We start from the raw sequence: 18,330 nt of genomic DNA, 5'->3' as shown, positions 1-18,330 counted from the left end.
CTGAGAAAAGGCTGTTTGAAAGAGTTTTGAAACGTCAGTACCCTGACACCATTGTGTAAAAAAGTACCAATTCAAGCTTGACTTGCAGATCATTTACAGCCAAGGGGGTACACAGGTGCACCTTCTGCTGACAAGACATTGATGTGTGGACTTGTGATTAGTTATAAATAAGAGGTATTTTTGTCTGCATAAAAACTGTACGATTGGTCCTCAGGTAACTGAGCATCTTGAAGTTTGGAACAGGTTATAGACAGAGAAAGAAAAAAAATGTATTCAATTCTTCCCCAGCTTGGGAGCAGTCTCTCTTGTTTTCAGCAGTAAAAACACCATAAAACTGAAGAAAACCAGTTTGTCTTCCCTGCAACTGTCGTCATAAGCTGTGACTTTTAACTGATGACACAAGAGACAAAAGTAAACTGCCACCTTATGTATCCTATCAATTAATGGGAGTAACCAGAGAAAGCTGACTGAAGGAACAGCCTGGCCAGTAGAAGAGTCATGATGATCCAGAACCTGGAAACAAAAGCTACAGTCAATTCTGATATAACGCGATAGTTCTGTTCTCGTGTGATCTCGCATTATAAGAAAATCGTGCAATAGCCATGCCACTTAAACTAATGGGGCCGGAATTGAGTTCGCGTCCTACAAATAGTGGTCTAAATTCTTCAATCGCGTTAAAGCGAATATAGCAGAACTGATTGTACTGAAATACCTTTCTAGGTTTTCCCCTCTGTCCATATCCTATTTTACCTTGCTTGAGTTTGTGTAAGAAGGAGTTTATAAAGGGATCAGGTTTTCAGTTAATAGTGCTGTATGCCGATGGTTTATAACTGTTACCTTAAGCTAGCGTCAAATTACTTGTAATCAGTAGTAATTCTTGATCAGTATAGAAACCTGGTCCATACTTTCTGTCAATCAGGTCTGAATGTCAGGTAAATTGGGGAACTTGGTATACTTTTAAAATCTTTAACTTTATTATATTTTATTTATCCTCTACCTGATACCTGCCATAAACAAACCTTTTCTTCTTTATCTTATTTCTATCTCCTTCATCATCCAGAACTCTGGATTTGTTTGTCCTCCTTTTCCCTTAACTGGACCCAAATCATCTTTTTGAGTGTAGCCCATTACTAAGTCCTGTTTTTCCCACCAACTTCTCATTCCAGTGTATTTTGAAAAGCTCTGTTGTTGCCTCATTGAAGTCTGCTCCCTGCCAATTGATTTTTTTTCTCTCACTCTGGTTTGTTGTTCTGTCATTCTCCACCATCATCCTGAACCTTAAACAGAAACACTGAGGATCGGAACAGGAGTAGCCCCTTCGACCCTTCAAGCAGGCTCTGTCATTCAATATTATCACGACTGATGATCCAGCTCAATATCCTAAGCCCACTACCCCCACCCCATCCTGTATCCCTTTAGCCACAAGAGATATACCTACCTCCTTCTTAAAATCGCATAATGCTTTGGTCTCAACCACCTTCTGTATAGTGAATTCCACAGACTCACCACTCTCTGGTGTCCAAAAAGATAAACTTTTTTTAAACTATATCCCCTGGTTCTGGGCTCCCCTACCATCGGGAACAACCTTCCTGCATCTAATCTGTCTAATCCTGTTAGAATTTTATAGATTTCTATGAGATCACCCCTCATTCTCCTAAACTCTAGTGAATACAATCCTAACTGTCTCAATCTCTCTGCATACATCAGTCCTGCCATCCCAGGAATCAATTTGATAAACCGTTGTTGGACTCCCTCTATTGCAAGATCATCCTTCCTCAGGTAAGGAGATCAAAACTGCACACAATATCCCAGCTTTAGCCGCTAAATGCTCTATTTAATTACAGAATGACATCCTTGTTTCTGTACTCAAATCTTCTCGCTGTGAAGGCCAACATTCAGTTTGCCTTCTTTACTGCCTGCTGCCCTGCGTGCTTACTTTCAGCAACTGGTGCACGAGGACATCCAGGTCTCATTGAACATTCCCCTCTCTCAATTTACAGTCATTCAAGTAATATTCTGCTTTCCTATTTTTGCTACCAAAGAGATAGCTTCACATTTATCTAAATTATACTACAACTGCCATGCATTTTCCTACCCACTCAACCTGTCTAAACCACACTGCAACATCTTTACATCCTCTCCACAGCTCACCCTTCCACCCAGCTTTGTGTCATTTGCAAATTTTGAGATATTACAATTAGTTCCCTCATCTAAATCATTAACATATAATGTGAAGCTGGAGCCCTCATGCCATCTCTCTGGTACCCAACCTGTCAGTGCCTGCCATTCAGAGAAAGATCCATTTATTCCTACTCTTTGTTTCCTGTCTGATAACGAATTTTCCATCCATCTCAATACACTATCCCAATCCCATGCACTTTAATTTTACATAGTTATCTTTTGTGTTATGATACAATGATCAGTTTTTCCTAGATGTTCCCCTACTGACACTTGATCCACTTAGCCCACCTTGTTTCTCAGGGCCATGTTCAATAATACATATTTTCTTGTTGTTTGTACATACTGCTGCAGGAAGCTGTCCTGAACATAATCTAGAAACACTTGCTTCACCGCTCCCTACACTACAAGCATTCAGGTCTATTATTTGGGTAATTGAAGTCTCCCATTATAACTACACCATAATTTAATATCTCCCTGAAATTTGCCTGCAGATCTCTTCCTCTATATTGTTGCCACTATTTTGGTGGTTTGTAGGTTACTTCTAGCAATGCAATTGTAGCCATGTTGTTCCTTGCATCTCACTAAATTGATTCTGTCCTTGAATTGTCTAAACATTGTCTTTCTCCATCACTGCAATATATTCCAGACCAAAACTATCTCACCCCTCCTCCTTTCCTTCCTATTCTATCTTTGTATCATGTAGTCAGGAATATTTAGCACTTAGTCATGCCTTTGCTTGGGCCAGGTCATATTTACACATAGGAATCTGTGAATGTAACTCCCTAACCTTTCTTTGTGGACAATAATTCAACCAAGTGTAAGAACTATGGGTAAAATGGTCAAACTGGGCTGAGTCTGTAAGAAGCAGGAACTGTGCTTTAAGAATGGAATATGCTGAAACTTCAGCATGAGGAAATTGCAGAATGATGGAGTGCAGGAACTTGTCTTGAAAACATCTGAGAGGTGTTGGCAACAGAATCGTGTAAAAACATGTCCATTGAAGATGAGTGAATATTGAGAGTGGATCTTGGAAATAAAATTTAACTCGACAACCAAGAAGTCACTTCATAGTGAGAACTAGGACCAACACTCGTGGAAGGGTCCTGGGTCAGGGATCCAGCGACAGAACAAGAACTCTGAAACTGAGACTGATCACCTCGTGTCTTAATGGGTAGTGTTCTGTATTAGTTGCAAGTGCTTGTAGTATCCATTTGCTTAAATAAACAACTTTGTCTTCTATCAGCCTGCATGAGCGCATGTCATTGGAAAGTCCTAACACTGTGCATTCAGATAAATGCACAGTAACCTGATTTAGACTCAATTTCTTCATTCCTTACTCTAATTTCATCGATTAACTTGCTATGCTTTATGCTAATGCTAGTTGAATCCTGGCATTATCCTCTCCCTTGGATCCCACACTCCTGCGGAGTTTCCTTAAAGCCTTCCCAAAAGCACAAGCAAATCATCCCACAAAGAACTCAGTCCCAGCTCTGTTCAGGTGTAAATTGTCTGGCTTGTACAGATGCCATCTTCCCCATAGACAGTCTCAGTCTTCCACCTCCCTCCTGCGCGGTCTTTTCAGCCACATATTCATCTCTTTTGTCTTCTTATGTCTGTACTCGCTTCACAGAATCACAGAATTATTATGGAGCAGGTGGAGGTCATTCAGCCTGTCATACCTGTTCCAGCTCTCTGCACACCATTACTATCCAAAAATATGCAATGCTCTTGAGTGCCTCAACTGAACCTGCCTCCACCACATTTCCAGGCAGTACATTCCATTACCTAACAAGTTGCTGTGTGAAAAGGTTTTTCCTCACATCACCTGTGCTTTGTTTACACACCACTTTATATCCATGCCCTCTCATTCTTGTTTGTTTTAGAAGCGGAAACACCTTCTCCCTATCCAGTCTGCTCATGATTTTGTAAACCTCAATCAGATCTCCTTTCAGCTTTCTTCTCTCCAGAGAGACCCAATTTCTTCAATTTAACCTCACAGCTGAAGTTTCTCATTCCTGGAGCCATTCTTGTAAATTGCTTCTGCAGTATCTCCATTTGCATCTTTCCTGTAGTGTAGCCCCACACTGTACACAGTTGTCCAGCTGAGCTCTAACAGTTTTCTTGTAAAAGTTTAACATCACCTCTTTGCTCTTGTACTCTTGTGCAATCATTGGCGAACATCCCACTTTTGACCTTATGATGGAGCGAAGATCACTGATGAAGCAGCTGAATATGATTGGGTTTAGGACATTACCCTGAGGAACTCCTGTGGAGATGTCCTGGAGCTGAGATAACTGACCTTCAACTACCATAAGCATCTTCCTTTACGTCAGGTATGACTGCAACCAGCAGAGAACTTTCCCCAATTCCAGTTTTGCTCGGGTTAATTGATGGCACACGCAGTCACATGTTGCTTTGATGTCAAGGGCAGTCACTCTCACCTCACATCTGGAATTCAGCTCTTTTGCCTATGTTTGAACCAAGGCTGTAATGAGGTCAGGAGCTGAGCATCCCCACTGGAACCTAAACGGGGCGTCACTGAGCAGGTTATTGCTGAGCAGGTGCTGCTTGATAGTGCTATTGATGACACCTTCCATCACTTTACTGATGATTGAGAGTAGACTGATGAGGTGGTAATTGACTGGGTTGAAGTTGTCCTGCTTTTTGTGTACAGGACATATCTGAGCAATTTTCCACATTGCCAGATATATGCCAGTGTTACAGCAGTATTGGAACAGCTTGGCAAGGGGTATGGAAAGTTCTAGAGCACAGTCATAGAGTCTCTTGGGTATTATTGCTAGAATGTTGACTGGGCCCATAGCCTTTGCAGTATCCAGTGCTTTCAAACATTTCTTGATATGAAGTAGAATGAATTCAATTGGCTGAAGACTGGCCTCTGTGATGAGGTTGCAGACTTGCTTACTGAGCTGTTGTGTTTGATTTGTAGATGTTTCGTCACCCTGTGTGGTAACATCATCAGTGCGCCTCCGGTGAAGTGTTAGTGTTCCGTCTGCCTTTTTATTTATATGCCTCGGTTTGCTGGGGTCGTTGGCATTACTCCCGGTTTTGTTCTTCAGTGGTTTGTGTATCGTGTCCAGTTCAATGTGTTTGTTAACGGAGTTCTGATTGGAATGTTCCTCCTGGAGTTCCTCCAGGAATTCCCTGGCATGTTGCTGGAAGCTCAGCAGGTCTGGCAGCATCTGTGAAGAAAAAAATCAGAGTTAACGTTTCAGGTCTGGTGACCCTTCCTCAGAAAGGGTTGGACATCGGACCCGAAACGTTAACTCTGATTTTTTCTTCACAGATGCTGCCAGACCTGCTGAGCTTTCAGCACCTTCTGTTTTTGTTCCTGATTTACAGCATCCATAGTTCTTTCAGTTTTTATTCGCTGGCATGCCTCTGTTTGACTTGTGATATTCTGGATGTGTTGTCCCAGTCGAATTCGTGTCCTTCTTTGTCCATGTGTATTGAGACCAATGAGAATTGGTCGTGTCTCTTGATGGCTAGTTGGTGTTCGTGTATCCTCATTGCCAGTTTTCTTCCAGTTTGGCCTATGTAATGTTTCTCCCAGTCCTTGCATGGTATTTTGTATATTACATTAGTTTTGTTGGTTGTGGGCACTTCTGTACTGCATTGTGCAATAAAGGGTTGCTGGAGTGTGTTTTGGCTCGAGCACTTGTACAGAGTTTTTAAAAGTAATGGATACCCAAAAAACACAATCCGCCGTTACCTCCAAGACAGACCACAAAAAGAAGACACAACATGGCTATAGACACTAGTCACTACCATACATCAGGGACATATCAGAGATGACCACAAGACTACTCGGACCCCTAGATATCAGGGTAGCCCACAAACCAACAACTACCCTGCGACAGCTACTGACGAACGTAAAGGATCCCATACCCACAACGAATTTGACTGGGACAACACATCCATAATGGCACAAGCCAAACAGAGACACGCCAAGGAATTCCTGGAGGCCTGGCATTCCAACCAGAACTCCGTTAACAAACACATTGAATTGGAAGCAATATACAAACCACTGAAGAACAAAACTGGAAATAATACCAACCACCCCAGCCAACCAAGGCCTATAAATAACAAGGGGGACAGAACACCAATGCTTCACTGCAGGTGCACTAACAATGTTACCTAGCAGGGTGACGAAACATCTGCAATCAAACACACTGGGTTGGCAAATAAGTCTGCAACCTCGTCAACAACCTGAGCTACAAATCTTCTCAAAAACTTTTGGCCTCTGTGATGCTAGGGAACCTGTGGAAGAAGCCAAGACAGATCTTCTATTCAGCACTTCTGGCTTAAAATTGTTGCAAATGCTTCAACCTTAGTTTCTGCACTGAATTGATACACTGTCTCATTATTGACCACCACCATTCATGACCCGACGTGGCAGGACTGCAGAACTTAGATATGATCATTGGCTGTGCTTTGTCTATCACTTGCTGCCTTTGCTGTTTGGCTCACAAATCATCCTGTTCTGTAACTTCACCAGATTGACACCTCATTTATAGGCTCCTGGTATCCTCCAGCACTCTTCATTAAAGCAGGCTTGATCTCCTGAATTTAATGGTAACATAGGAACAGGATTAGGCATTCAAATCCTCAGACCTGTACCATCATTCAGTGAGATCATGGCTGATCTGTACCTTAACTTTGTACACCTGCCTCTGATCTATATCCCTAATATCTTGAGACAGCTATCCCATTTTGGTACCTGGTACCAGACCCCAGACATTAATAAGGAGGAACTTTGATGGATCGACTGGCCTCTTTTCATGGTCACCGTAAGACTCTTAGTTCTAGATACTTTGATTTTATTGAATCGCTATCGACTTGTTATTCTCTGATTTAATACAGAGTGGAAACTTTCCACTCCTTATTCTGTGGCTTAATAAATGTAGAATCTATGCACGCTCTAGTCTCTGGTTTAATAAAGTGTTGAGACTCTCCACTGTCTTCTATTTCTGAAGGATATTAGCTAACCAGATGGGTTTTTTTGAAATTTTACTGTGATTTCATGGTCATCACAGAGTCTTAATTCCAGATCTTTTTTTTAATTAATTTGCTGTCAACTCTTTATTCTCTGGTTTTAGGCAGTGTGCAGACTCTCCACTCTCTAATTTAATACACAATGGAGACTGTGCACTCGTAATTCTGTGGTTTAATATGGTGTGGACTCTTCATTCTCTTTACTGTGGTTTAAAACAGTGTGCAACTTATCCACTCTCTGTTCTCTGCTGTAATACAGTGTGGAGATTCTTCACTCTCTTTTCTCTGATTTGATGCTGTGTGGCGATAATCCACTTTTTGTCCTCTGGTCTAATACAGCATGGACTCTATCTACTCTCTGTTCTCCAGAATGGGTGGCATTGCTGCCTCACAGTGCCAGGGTCCTGAGTTTGATCCCAGCTCTGGGTGAATGTCAGTGTGGAGTTTGCACATTCTCCCCATGACTGTGTGGGTTTCCTCCAAGTCCACTGGTTTCTTCCGATGGTCCAAAGATGTGCAGGTTGGGTAGATTGGCCATGCAAAATTATCCTGTAGTGTCTAGGGATGTGCATGTTAGGTGGGTTAGCCAATTTAAATGCAGGGTTAAAAGGACAGGTTTGGGTCTGGGTGGGATGCTGTTCAGAGGGTTGGTGGGCTAATAGCTTCTTTCCACACTGTAGGGATTCTATATGGTTTGGAGTCTATCCACACTTCTATATGGTTTGGAGTCTATCCACACTCTGTCCTCTGATTTAAAATAATGCGGAGCATTTGCACTCTCTATTCTGAGGTTTAATATGGTCACTTACAAAGTAACATCCGATGTAAGGAGCACATAGAAATGTTTTGAACAAGATGCTTTAAAGTGGCTTGTGGGCTGACTCTCTAGTGAATATCTAATGAGTGATGGAGCAGAGTTTATACAGAATGTATTCCAAAATATGCACACTAATGTTCTGGATGCATGGGAGCAGGATGTGTGTGAAGGAGGAGAGGATGGGAGTAGAGAAATCAAAACTGATTTATTCCTAAAGGTGAGGGGATCAAGCGTGAGTTGTATGAGGAGGGCTCCACAGGTTTATACAGTCTCCTACACACAAGAAGCATCTGTTCAATCATCTATAGCAAAAGGACAACTGAATGGCTATGAAATTACTTAAGCGTGACAACTCATTCTCATAGTCATTGAACCTTGCATTCACAAAGATGTGAATCCATTTAAATGCAATGTGTGCTCCATTCTTGCAGCTATGGACCCTCCGTGTGCACGAGCACATTCACACAGGGAAGAAAACATTTAATTGTGACTTGATGTAAGACATTCTTACAGCCATTGACCCTCTGTGACCATGAACACATTCCCACAGGGAAGAAACCAGTCATATTTGATGTGTGAAACAAATCATTCAGACCATCCTTAAACCTCACAGGAAACAAACCAGTAACAGGTGAAATGGGCAATTAAACCATCTCATAGTTAATAATCTCTGTGCACACCAGCACAGTCACACAAGGGAGGAAGCAGTCTGTTTTGACAAAGTTTTCATGCAATTATGGAGTATCCTACCACATTAGACAACCCAGGGGAGAAGCATATCAAATATGAAGCTTGCAATAATTTTTTGTGTCATCTTCAACCCTCCTGATTCTCATAAATATGATTAATATTTAAAGTCTTCATGCAGTGTTGTCAGCAACCAAGCTCACCTCCTCCAAAAAGCACAGTTCAAATTAACCTAACTCTGATTTCGCCCTGAGAAACCGACCGTGCTTACCTGAGGCCACAATTACCATTCAACATCTGCTTGAACATGGAGTCTCCTTCATACTTGCTGGAACCAATTCTCAGATACTGACCTCATTAATAGCTAACTTCGGCTATCTGTTTAAACATAATGTTCTTCTCAGGGTTTCTGTGTCCGTAGGAACCCTTTTCACCAGGACTAAGCTGAGAATTAACCTTCAGGCCTGGCCTCACAAACAAACAAGTTTGGTCTGTCTATTTTTTTTTACCACAAGCTGTTTCAAAATGTCCAAAACTTTTGAATTATTTGTACCACACTTTGTAAGTGACTAGCTTTTTATCTTTGCGAATGTATTTGTGAATGCACAGGTATGATGACAATGAGAATGTTCTGCTACACACTGCACACATGAATGGCTTCCCTGTGTGGACTTGCCACTGTTTCAGCAGAACTGATTATTCTGCAAAGTCTTACCTCTCACCTTTACCTCACACCTGAAAGGCATCTCCCTAGTGGTATGTGTGGGGTTGTTCGATGATAGCAAGGATGATTTCTTGCACATTTAGCACACAAATTATTTCTCTCCGTTGTTAGAACCCTCACTGATTTTTCATTTTTATTCTTTTATCAATTTTGCGATAAAAGCTGAGGCTGACTTGTGGAGTTTGTAAGCATGTGTTTTATTGGTGTTACGAATACGTTTATGGCTCATGTACTTTGAAATAATGTTCAATCAAAGGAGCATAACCTTTAGTAGATTCAGAATATTATTGCAAGGCATACAGCATTGGTGAGACCACAGCTCAAATAGTGTATGCAGTTTTGACCTCCTTAAGAAAAGCCAAAATTGCATTGTAAGCAGTTCAGGCAAGATTCACTAACTTGATTCTTTGGATAGTGAATTATCCTGTGAGGAAAGATTAGACAGACCAGGCCAATATTTACTAGAGTTAAAAAAAAATGAGATGATTGTACTGAAATAAATAAGATCCTAAGGGGACTTGACAAGATAGATGATGAAAGGATGCCTTCCCTTGTGGGGAGACGAGAAAGACACAGCTTAAAAACAAGTGATCACCATTTAAGATTCAGATCAGGAGAAATTTGTTCTCTCAGACAGTTATGAATCTGTGGAATTCTTCCCCAGAGAATGGTGGAGGCATGGTCAGTAAATATATTTTCGGACAGAGGTAGATAGCTTCTTAATGAGAAGGGAGTCAGAGGTTGGGCAGGAAAGTGGATGTGAAACCACAATCAAATCTGCCATGACCTTACTGAATGGTGGAGGGCTTCAGGGGCATTGTGACCTACTCTTGCTGATTAAATGTTTATATATATGTAATAATCATTTGACTACAAGAGCTTTAAAATAATACGTGGCCATACTTAGCTGGAGAGCAGAGATGTGGGGTCTGCATTCCTTGCAGTAGGGAGAAGTCAAGGGAGATGTTTTGTTTGGCAGTTAGAACAAAGTTAGTTTAAAAATATTCAGTGAACCTTGAAAGACTAAAACCCATTTACTTCATCAGACCAAAGAAGAATGTAAATGATACTCTTCAAACAGCTGAAAAGGATTTTGATTTAAGAAGGAATAAGTTGTTGACACAAAAGGAAGCCAGTTTTAACTTAAATGAAAACAGCAAGTGTTGGTGAAACTCAAGGTCTCACATTTGTGGAGAATGAAACAGAGTTAACATTTTGAGGTCGATATGACTTCTTCAGAACTCAGTTAAAATTTCTTGTCTCAAACAGAGAATTTAAGAGTTTGAGTTTGGTCATTGAACTTAGAAATAAGGATATAGCAACAGCTAAAGAAGAAGACAGTTTATCTCTGGACCTAACAGACACATACTTCCCTTGACTGACCAACCCCCATCCTAACTCCCCACTGACACTCACCTTCACTGGCTCCATCCCCGCCTCCTTGACCTGTCCGTCTCCTCTCCACCTATCTGCTCCTTTATCCACCTTCCATCCGCCTCCCCGTCTCTCTCTATTTATGTCAGAATCCCCTTCCCCTCCCCCATTTCTGAAGAAGGGTGCAGACCTGAAACGTCAGCTTTCCTGCTCCTCTGAAGCTGCTCGGCCTGCTGTGCTCATCCAGCTCTACACCTTGTTATCTCAGAGACATACTTTGCAGAGTTGAGATGAAAAAGCTATAGACATGGAGGCCAATAAGCATGAAAAACTGAAATGAATATAGATTGCTTAAAAACTGCGCTTGAAAATTCACCTGTAAAGGACAATAAAGAATCTTTTTTAAACAGATGGAACATTGGACTATAAATAATGTAAGAGGAAAATCTTCAAAAAACATCACAAGAAGTGATATATTACATCTTGAACTAGATATCAAATTCAACAAAGAAATAGAATTCTTCTGACACCATTTCCAAGATTTAAAAAAACTTTGGTTGTCAAGGAATGGATTGACAAGCGCAGGATACAGATTTAAGGTAACTGACAGAGGAATGGTCACACGAGGAACAGTTTCTCCATTCTACTCTGTTCAAGGTCCTCAAGATTTTAAACACCTCTATCAAATCTCCTCTCAACTTTTACAGTCCAACTTGTCAAATCTATCTCTGTGACTGGGGTTTCTCATTCCTGGAGGCTTCCTTGTGAATCTTTTCTGCACCATCTCATATGCCTCCACAATCTTCCTACAGTATGGTGTCCAGAATGGACAATATTCCAGTTGAGGCCAAACCACTTTTTTTTATGCGCACGGACCAAAATTTCCTTACTTTTCCCCTGTTACAACAGAAGTGGAAGGAATGCACTGTTGCTCTCATACCACACCTCCACAAGTCATAACTTGAAAAAAAAATTCTCAGTTACTGCGCTGGTCAATTAAATGTCTATATCATTTGGAGTCATGCAGCACAAGAACAGGTTCTTTGGCCCAACTCATCCATGATGCTAGAAAAAATGCAGGTCTCCTTCCTCCCTCCCCCATGGCCAACTCTTCTGTTCCCAAAAGATGTCAGGCCAATCCGGTGGGAATTTGGGATGAACCAAAACCCCGTCCTCCCTTGAACTCCCCCAGAAACCCTTCGTTGAGGCACTCTGAAAACAAACTCAGCTCCATGTTTCTTTAGTAAACACAAAATTATTAGTTTATTGTAAAAAAGCAATGTATTCAATAAGGATGCAAAACTGGTTAACATAGTCATAAATATGGAGGTATAAATGTTTATCCCTCTAAATAGCCCCAAAACATACAAGCTTATATAGCAGGTCAAAGATAAAACAAATATATATCTGTAAAGATTGATTTTCTGAAAAAATTACTGTGGCTCCTGAATTTTAGTTCTTGAAGAGGAAAATGATCAGGTGTGGAATGTTAACATCATCTGCAATCCAGCCGTGAAACTTATTGACAGGTCACTAATTGTGCATTTGTCTGTTAAATCTTGGTAGATGCAGCTTGCTCAGAAAATATAGTGCTGAAAGGCTGTAGAATCTTTAAGGATCAGATTACAGAAGCCAGTTTTAGAAAACAAACATACATGCTTAAACACAGGATTTAATGATTTTCCTTCTAAAGTCTCAGTTTGCTTTCCAGAACTTCAGTGTGCCTTGGTTGTTTTGAAATAACAATATTCACCATAAACAAGTCCTTTTGTTTCCAATCATGTCTCTTCAAACATATCTTTAGCAGGAGCAGTTATTTCCACAGCTGAATTACAATTAGTCCCAGATTCTCTGAGTACTTTGTCAATTCCAATTAATTTGTCTCTCATCTCAGGAGATGGCAACATTTTATTCCTCACAAAAGCATTTACAACAATAAAATTGACACCATGAATAAAGAAATGCAGGAGTACTCCAATAACAACATACCTACTCAGTAAAGCACTATTTAAATTCACTCTATACGATAAAACTGGTAAACGGTTTCCATCAATGCCCTGTATCAGTACTCGATGGTTCAGTGCATTTTCTGGAGGAAGATTCACAGCTTTTGCTAGTATCAAACTTTAGTGTCTTTTATCAGACAAAACTGGAGTTTCTTCATCCTGAAATATGAAACCTTCATAGTCTTTTAAGCTTTGAATTATACCCATTGAAATTTGACATTTTATAGGTCATCAGCTCCTCCTACTGATACATCATTTTCTTGAAAAAAAGTAGAAACTCTCACCAACTGTTTCAAGAACATATCGTTCTTATCTCCCTGCATTGCATTAGTATTTTGTTCATTAGCATGTCTCTGTCCAGCTCCTGTGCTGATTTCAAACTTTTATTGACATTTAGAGGCTTATGGATTTTTTTTCTTTTCTTTTTATATCCAGAAATGTACATACACTCAACTTATTGCTTTTGCATCATCAAATCATCTGTGATTTTTTTTCATCCATTAACCAAGGGGTTAAGTTGTAACTATCAGCTAAAACAGCTGCTATCTCTATTCTAGAAATTTTATAGTATCCCATCGGGAACTTGATTCCAAAAGGAATAATATTCCAAAATTCTTCCATTAGCGACCTCTCTATTGGGTTTTCAAAATTCTGATTTAACTTCATTGACCTTTACCATCAATCACAGAATCTTTTTTCCAGAAAACTCCACAAACTATTCACCAGAAAGTGCTGAATAACCTCCCAAGCTTTTCCTATCAAAACAATATGATTCATTTTTTCATGGTGTGAAATTTGTGAGGTTTTAAGAATAATTAAATCTTTTGGTTTATGGGAGTTATAGTTTGGACCAATATTTTTTAATTGATGTAAATGAAGGGTCATGTGACTGAGCTGGAGTCTGGCTGACAGTTAGCCTGTGCATTTCATCATTAAAGATCAGAAGAAGATTCAGATTACTTTATTGAAAGAAAGGTGCGAGGGATTTACACTTGAGGACATGGCAGCTGTTTCCAAGTTCATAATTACACTTATATTTTGGACCTTTTGTAAGGAGTGACTTGTACCTGATGTGACACTGAAAAGATGCTGAATTTATATGAGAGTTTTGTTACATATTTATGTCTTCTAGTGATTTTAGTGATCAAAGGTTAAATTAACCTTATTGAAATGGTTGGCCAATGGTGGGAGAAGTTTGAGACAGACCCTGTTGAGACAGACGGTACTTTTGAATGTCAGCTCCCTTGTTTGAGCACTGGAGGGTAAATGACGTCGTCAGCTCTCAGTGCAATAGAAAGGTGACCCAGCTCGAAGTGTCAAGAGAGGAGGCAGAGGTGAAATAATCTTGGCACATGCCACAATAAAAGAATTTGTTCTCTGTGTTGATTCTCTGATGTTCCAGGAGGTCTGGCAGCTATGCGAGTGCTTTATTACAGAATTCACACAGATAGGGGTTTCCCTTTGAAAGTGCACTGATGGAGCAGGAGACTCGCTAATTGTATGAAAACCTTGTCATTTACCTCACACCTGAATGGTTTCTCATCTGTATGAAAGTACTGGTTTTTCACCAGCACAATGATTGTAAAAAGCCCTCATTACATGTCTCGCTCTGAAAAGACTTTTTTCCCAAACATGGATGTGGCTGGTTCACATGTGTGAACATGTTCACTGAGTGTCTAAAGTCTCAGTCACACACTTCACATTTTTACAGTTGCTCCCTTGTCTGAATCACCTGATGTATTAAAACATATATAGAGCTTGTGAAGCTTGTCACAGCCTCTGACTTAAACAGATTTCTCCTCAATTTGGATGCGTCACGTTTCATCAGCATTGCTGACTGTGTGAAGGCTCACTCATGTTTGGATGGCTCCTATGTGAATGTGGCAATGATTTAACAAGCCTAATAACTGTACAAAACTCTTATGACACACCTCACAGGTGAATGGTTTCTCCCCAGTATGGATCCTTTGATGGACCTGCAGCGTCAAACAAGTGCTTGTAGGCTTTGTCACACATCACATGTGAACGCGTTGGTGTTCACGGAGGGTCGATGACCGTGAAAATGATTTCTTACACAACTCACAATTGAACAGTCTTTCCCCTGTGTGAATGCGTTGGTGTACTCGGAGGTTTGATGACTGTGAGAATGATTGGTCACATATATCACACACATATGGTTTCTCCCCAGTGTGAGTGCGTTGGTGCACACGGAGGGTTGATGATCGCGAGAATGATTTGTTGCATACTTTACACTTGAATGGCTTCTCCCCAGTGTGAATACGTTGATGCTGCATAAGAGCTGATGACTGTGTGAAGGCACGGTCACACACCTCACATTTGAAGGGTTTCTCCCCTGTGTGAATCCTTTGGTGCATTACAAGATCACAGGAGTGACTGAAAGCTGCCTCACAAACATCACACTTGAAGGGTTTCTCCCCAGTGTGAACACTCTGGTGTCTCAGGAACTTCGTAGATGTTGGGAAAGCTTTATCACACATCTCACATTTGAAGGGTTTCTCCCCGGTATGGATTGTCTGGTGAACAAGGAGGCTAGATAACTGTGTGAAGGCTTTGTCGCACACCTCACAGGTGTACAGCTTCTCCCCTGTGTGAATGCGTTGGTGTGCACGGAAGATTGTTATGTAGGAGAATGATTTGTCACACACCTCGCATTTAAATGGTTTCTCCCCCGTGTGAATGCGTTGGTGTACACGGAGGTTTGTTAACTGTGAGAATGATTTGTCACACAAGTTGCATGTGAATGGTTTTGCCCCTGTGTGAATCCTTTGATGTGCACTGAGGTTTGATGATCGCGAGAATGATTTGTTGCATACGTTGCATATAAATGGCTTCTCCCCTGTGTGAATCCTTTGGTGTGTTAGGAGATCACAGGATTGGGTGAAAGCTTTCTTACAAACCTCACAACTAAAAGGTTTCTCTCCTGTGTGAATACTTTGGTGTGTCAGAAGCTTTGTAGATGTTGTGAAAGCTTTAAAGCAAACCTCACATTTGAAGGGTTTCTCCCCTAAGTGGATTCTTTGATGGACCAGGAGGCTAGATAACTGTGTGAAGGCTTTGTCACAGACATCACAAGTGTACAGCTTCTCCCCTGTGTGAATGCGTTGGTGTGCACTGAGGGTTGATGAGTACGAGAATGATTTGTCACACACCTTGCAAGTGAATGGTTTTTCCCCTGTGTGAACACGTTGATGTACATGGAGGCTTGTTAACTTACAGAACGATTTGTTGCACACTTCACAGATGAATGGCTTCTTCCCTGTGTGAATGCGTCTGTGCTCGCTGAGGTTTGATGAGTATGAGAATGATTTGTCACACACCTCACAAGTAAATGGCTTCTCCCCTGTATGAATGCGTTGGTGTATGCGGAGGTATGTTAACTTTGAGAATGATTTGTCACACACCTTGCATGTGAATGACTTCTCTCCTGTGTGAATGCAATGGTGTTGCATGAGTGCTGATGACTGTGTAAAGGCTTGGTCACACACCTCACATTTGAAGGGTGTGTTTTCCATGACACCACCTCAGGGTTACAGAAGTTACAACAGATGAACTTAGTGTTTCAGGGAATCTGATGAACTTGTGGGGCCCACCTCACACTTGAGCCTCCTCTCACCTATAAGAATGAGTCAGTGGTTCATGCGGCTCAATGAGTGATTGAAGCTCTCACTACACTTGGAGCCACTCACACTTCCTCCCAGCCTCACCCTGACAGATCACCCACAGCCAAACCTTCAGAAAGGTTGGTTCCGATGGAAGGCTCCACACCACTGACCAGTTTCAGATCTGATGATATGTCAAAGCTCCACTGATCCAACCGATTTCCACATGATGGTTTCACTGCCCAGCCTTCTCTGTGTTGAGCAATGCAGTGAAGGGACTGGATGTCTTCCCACAATTGTACAGTTGTTCCTTGGGTGAAGATGTCTATCGTCTCTGTATTCTCTGGTGTAGTGCACTGCATTCCTTCTGTAAAACAGGAAAAGGAAACATGATTTCCTCCAATTCACTCTCCTCCTTTGCTGAAGGGGCTGACTCTTCAGTCAGAGACTGTTCCATGGTGAGTGTCAGACTGCTATTCCTCTGTGTGGAGGCATCAGATGCAAGCCCTTTCCTTTTCCTCACTTGCCTTTCTCGTCCTCTGGGCTCCATCTCCTCCTATCCACACATTCCACCCATCCATCGACATCAGCATAAATACCAACTTTTCTGAGCTACTATCATTCTGAAGAAGAGACACTAGGCCTGCAACTTTAACTCTGCTTTCTCTCTAGATATGCTGCCAGGCCTGTTGAGTTTATCCAACAATTTCTGTTTTTGTTAAACCAGGATGTTGCCTTGGCTGGAGCATTTCAGCTACAAAGAGAGGTTGGATAAGCTCGGGTTGTTTTCTTTGGAGCAGAGAAGGTTGAAGGGGGCCTGATAGAGGTATATAAGATTGAGGGGCATGGACAGGATGAATACAAAACAGCTGATACCATTGATTGAAGGGTAGAAGTTACTATCCACAGGATAACGAAGCTCCCATCACACACAGAACAAGGGCCATAATTTTAAAGTTAAAGGCAGGAGGTTTAGAGGGATTTTGAGGAAAGTCTATTTTCACCATAGGTTGGCGGGGATCTGGAATGCACTACCTGAAGGGTAGTTGAGGTATGAAACTCAAAATCTTTAAAAAGTACTTGGATGAACACTTGAACTGTTATAACATTGAACCATGTGCCCATGCAGAAAAGTGGGACCAATAAAGGTAGTCGTATATTTTTGGCAGTGCTGACCTGATGGGCCAAAGGGCCTCTTCTGTACTGTATGAGTCTATAAATAGATACACTGCACTCGCTCAGACTGCACATCCTGAATTCAGCTATCAGTTGCAGCGCTGGGCAAAATGATCAAATCCACACCTAGGCTTTTGGGAAAGGCTGAAGTCTTCAGGTAAAATCTTTATTGAAATGTCTTTTAATGTCTTCTTCAAATGTGCCTCACTTCCACAAACAATAAATGATTTGCAATTGTGTAAATGTTAAATCTGAGATTGCTAGGTTTTTGCTAAAATGTTTCAACAGATATGAAAGAAGGGCAGGAACATGGAGTGAGATCACAGATGCATCATAATCTCACTGAATAGTGGGACACAGTCAAGGCACTAAACTGCTAACTTCTATTCCACAGTACTATTCCCTCTCCACCCCGCCACCTCTCACCAAACAAGAGTCAATGAGACAGATCAGAGAAATTGAAAAAATTGGAGTTCACAGGATAGGTTATTACCAGCTCCCAGCACAGAACTTAACAACAGGAAATCAGTAAAAATCTTCAGACCCTCTGCACCTCCCAGATAATTGCACCTCATCTTAATCAGGAATAAACCATCAACAAAACTCAGCCTGGAAATCAGAAGAGAAATACTTAGAATAAACACACTCAATATCCAACACACAGCTCCAGTCAAACAGTTCAGCACAAAGCACCCAGTAAACAGCTCTCTCAGCTGGATCTTCTCACACAGC

The 18,330-nt window shown here is 41.2% G+C and overlaps 1 pseudogene; it reads right to left on the bottom strand.

Annotated features, from left to right (window-relative positions):
- Positions 1-14,532: 14,532 nt before the first annotated feature.
- Positions 14,533-18,330, bottom strand: part of LOC109936042 — a 27,413-nt pseudogene continuing 23,615 nt past the window's right edge.

Source organism: Rhincodon typus, chromosome 35 (assembly GCF_021869965.1).
Source record: "Rhincodon typus isolate 14 chromosome 35, sRhiTyp1.1, whole genome shotgun sequence".
Lineage (NCBI taxonomy): Eukaryota > Metazoa > Chordata > Chondrichthyes > Orectolobiformes > Rhincodontidae > Rhincodon > Rhincodon typus.
This window is presented reverse-complemented; position numbering and strand designations above follow the sequence as displayed.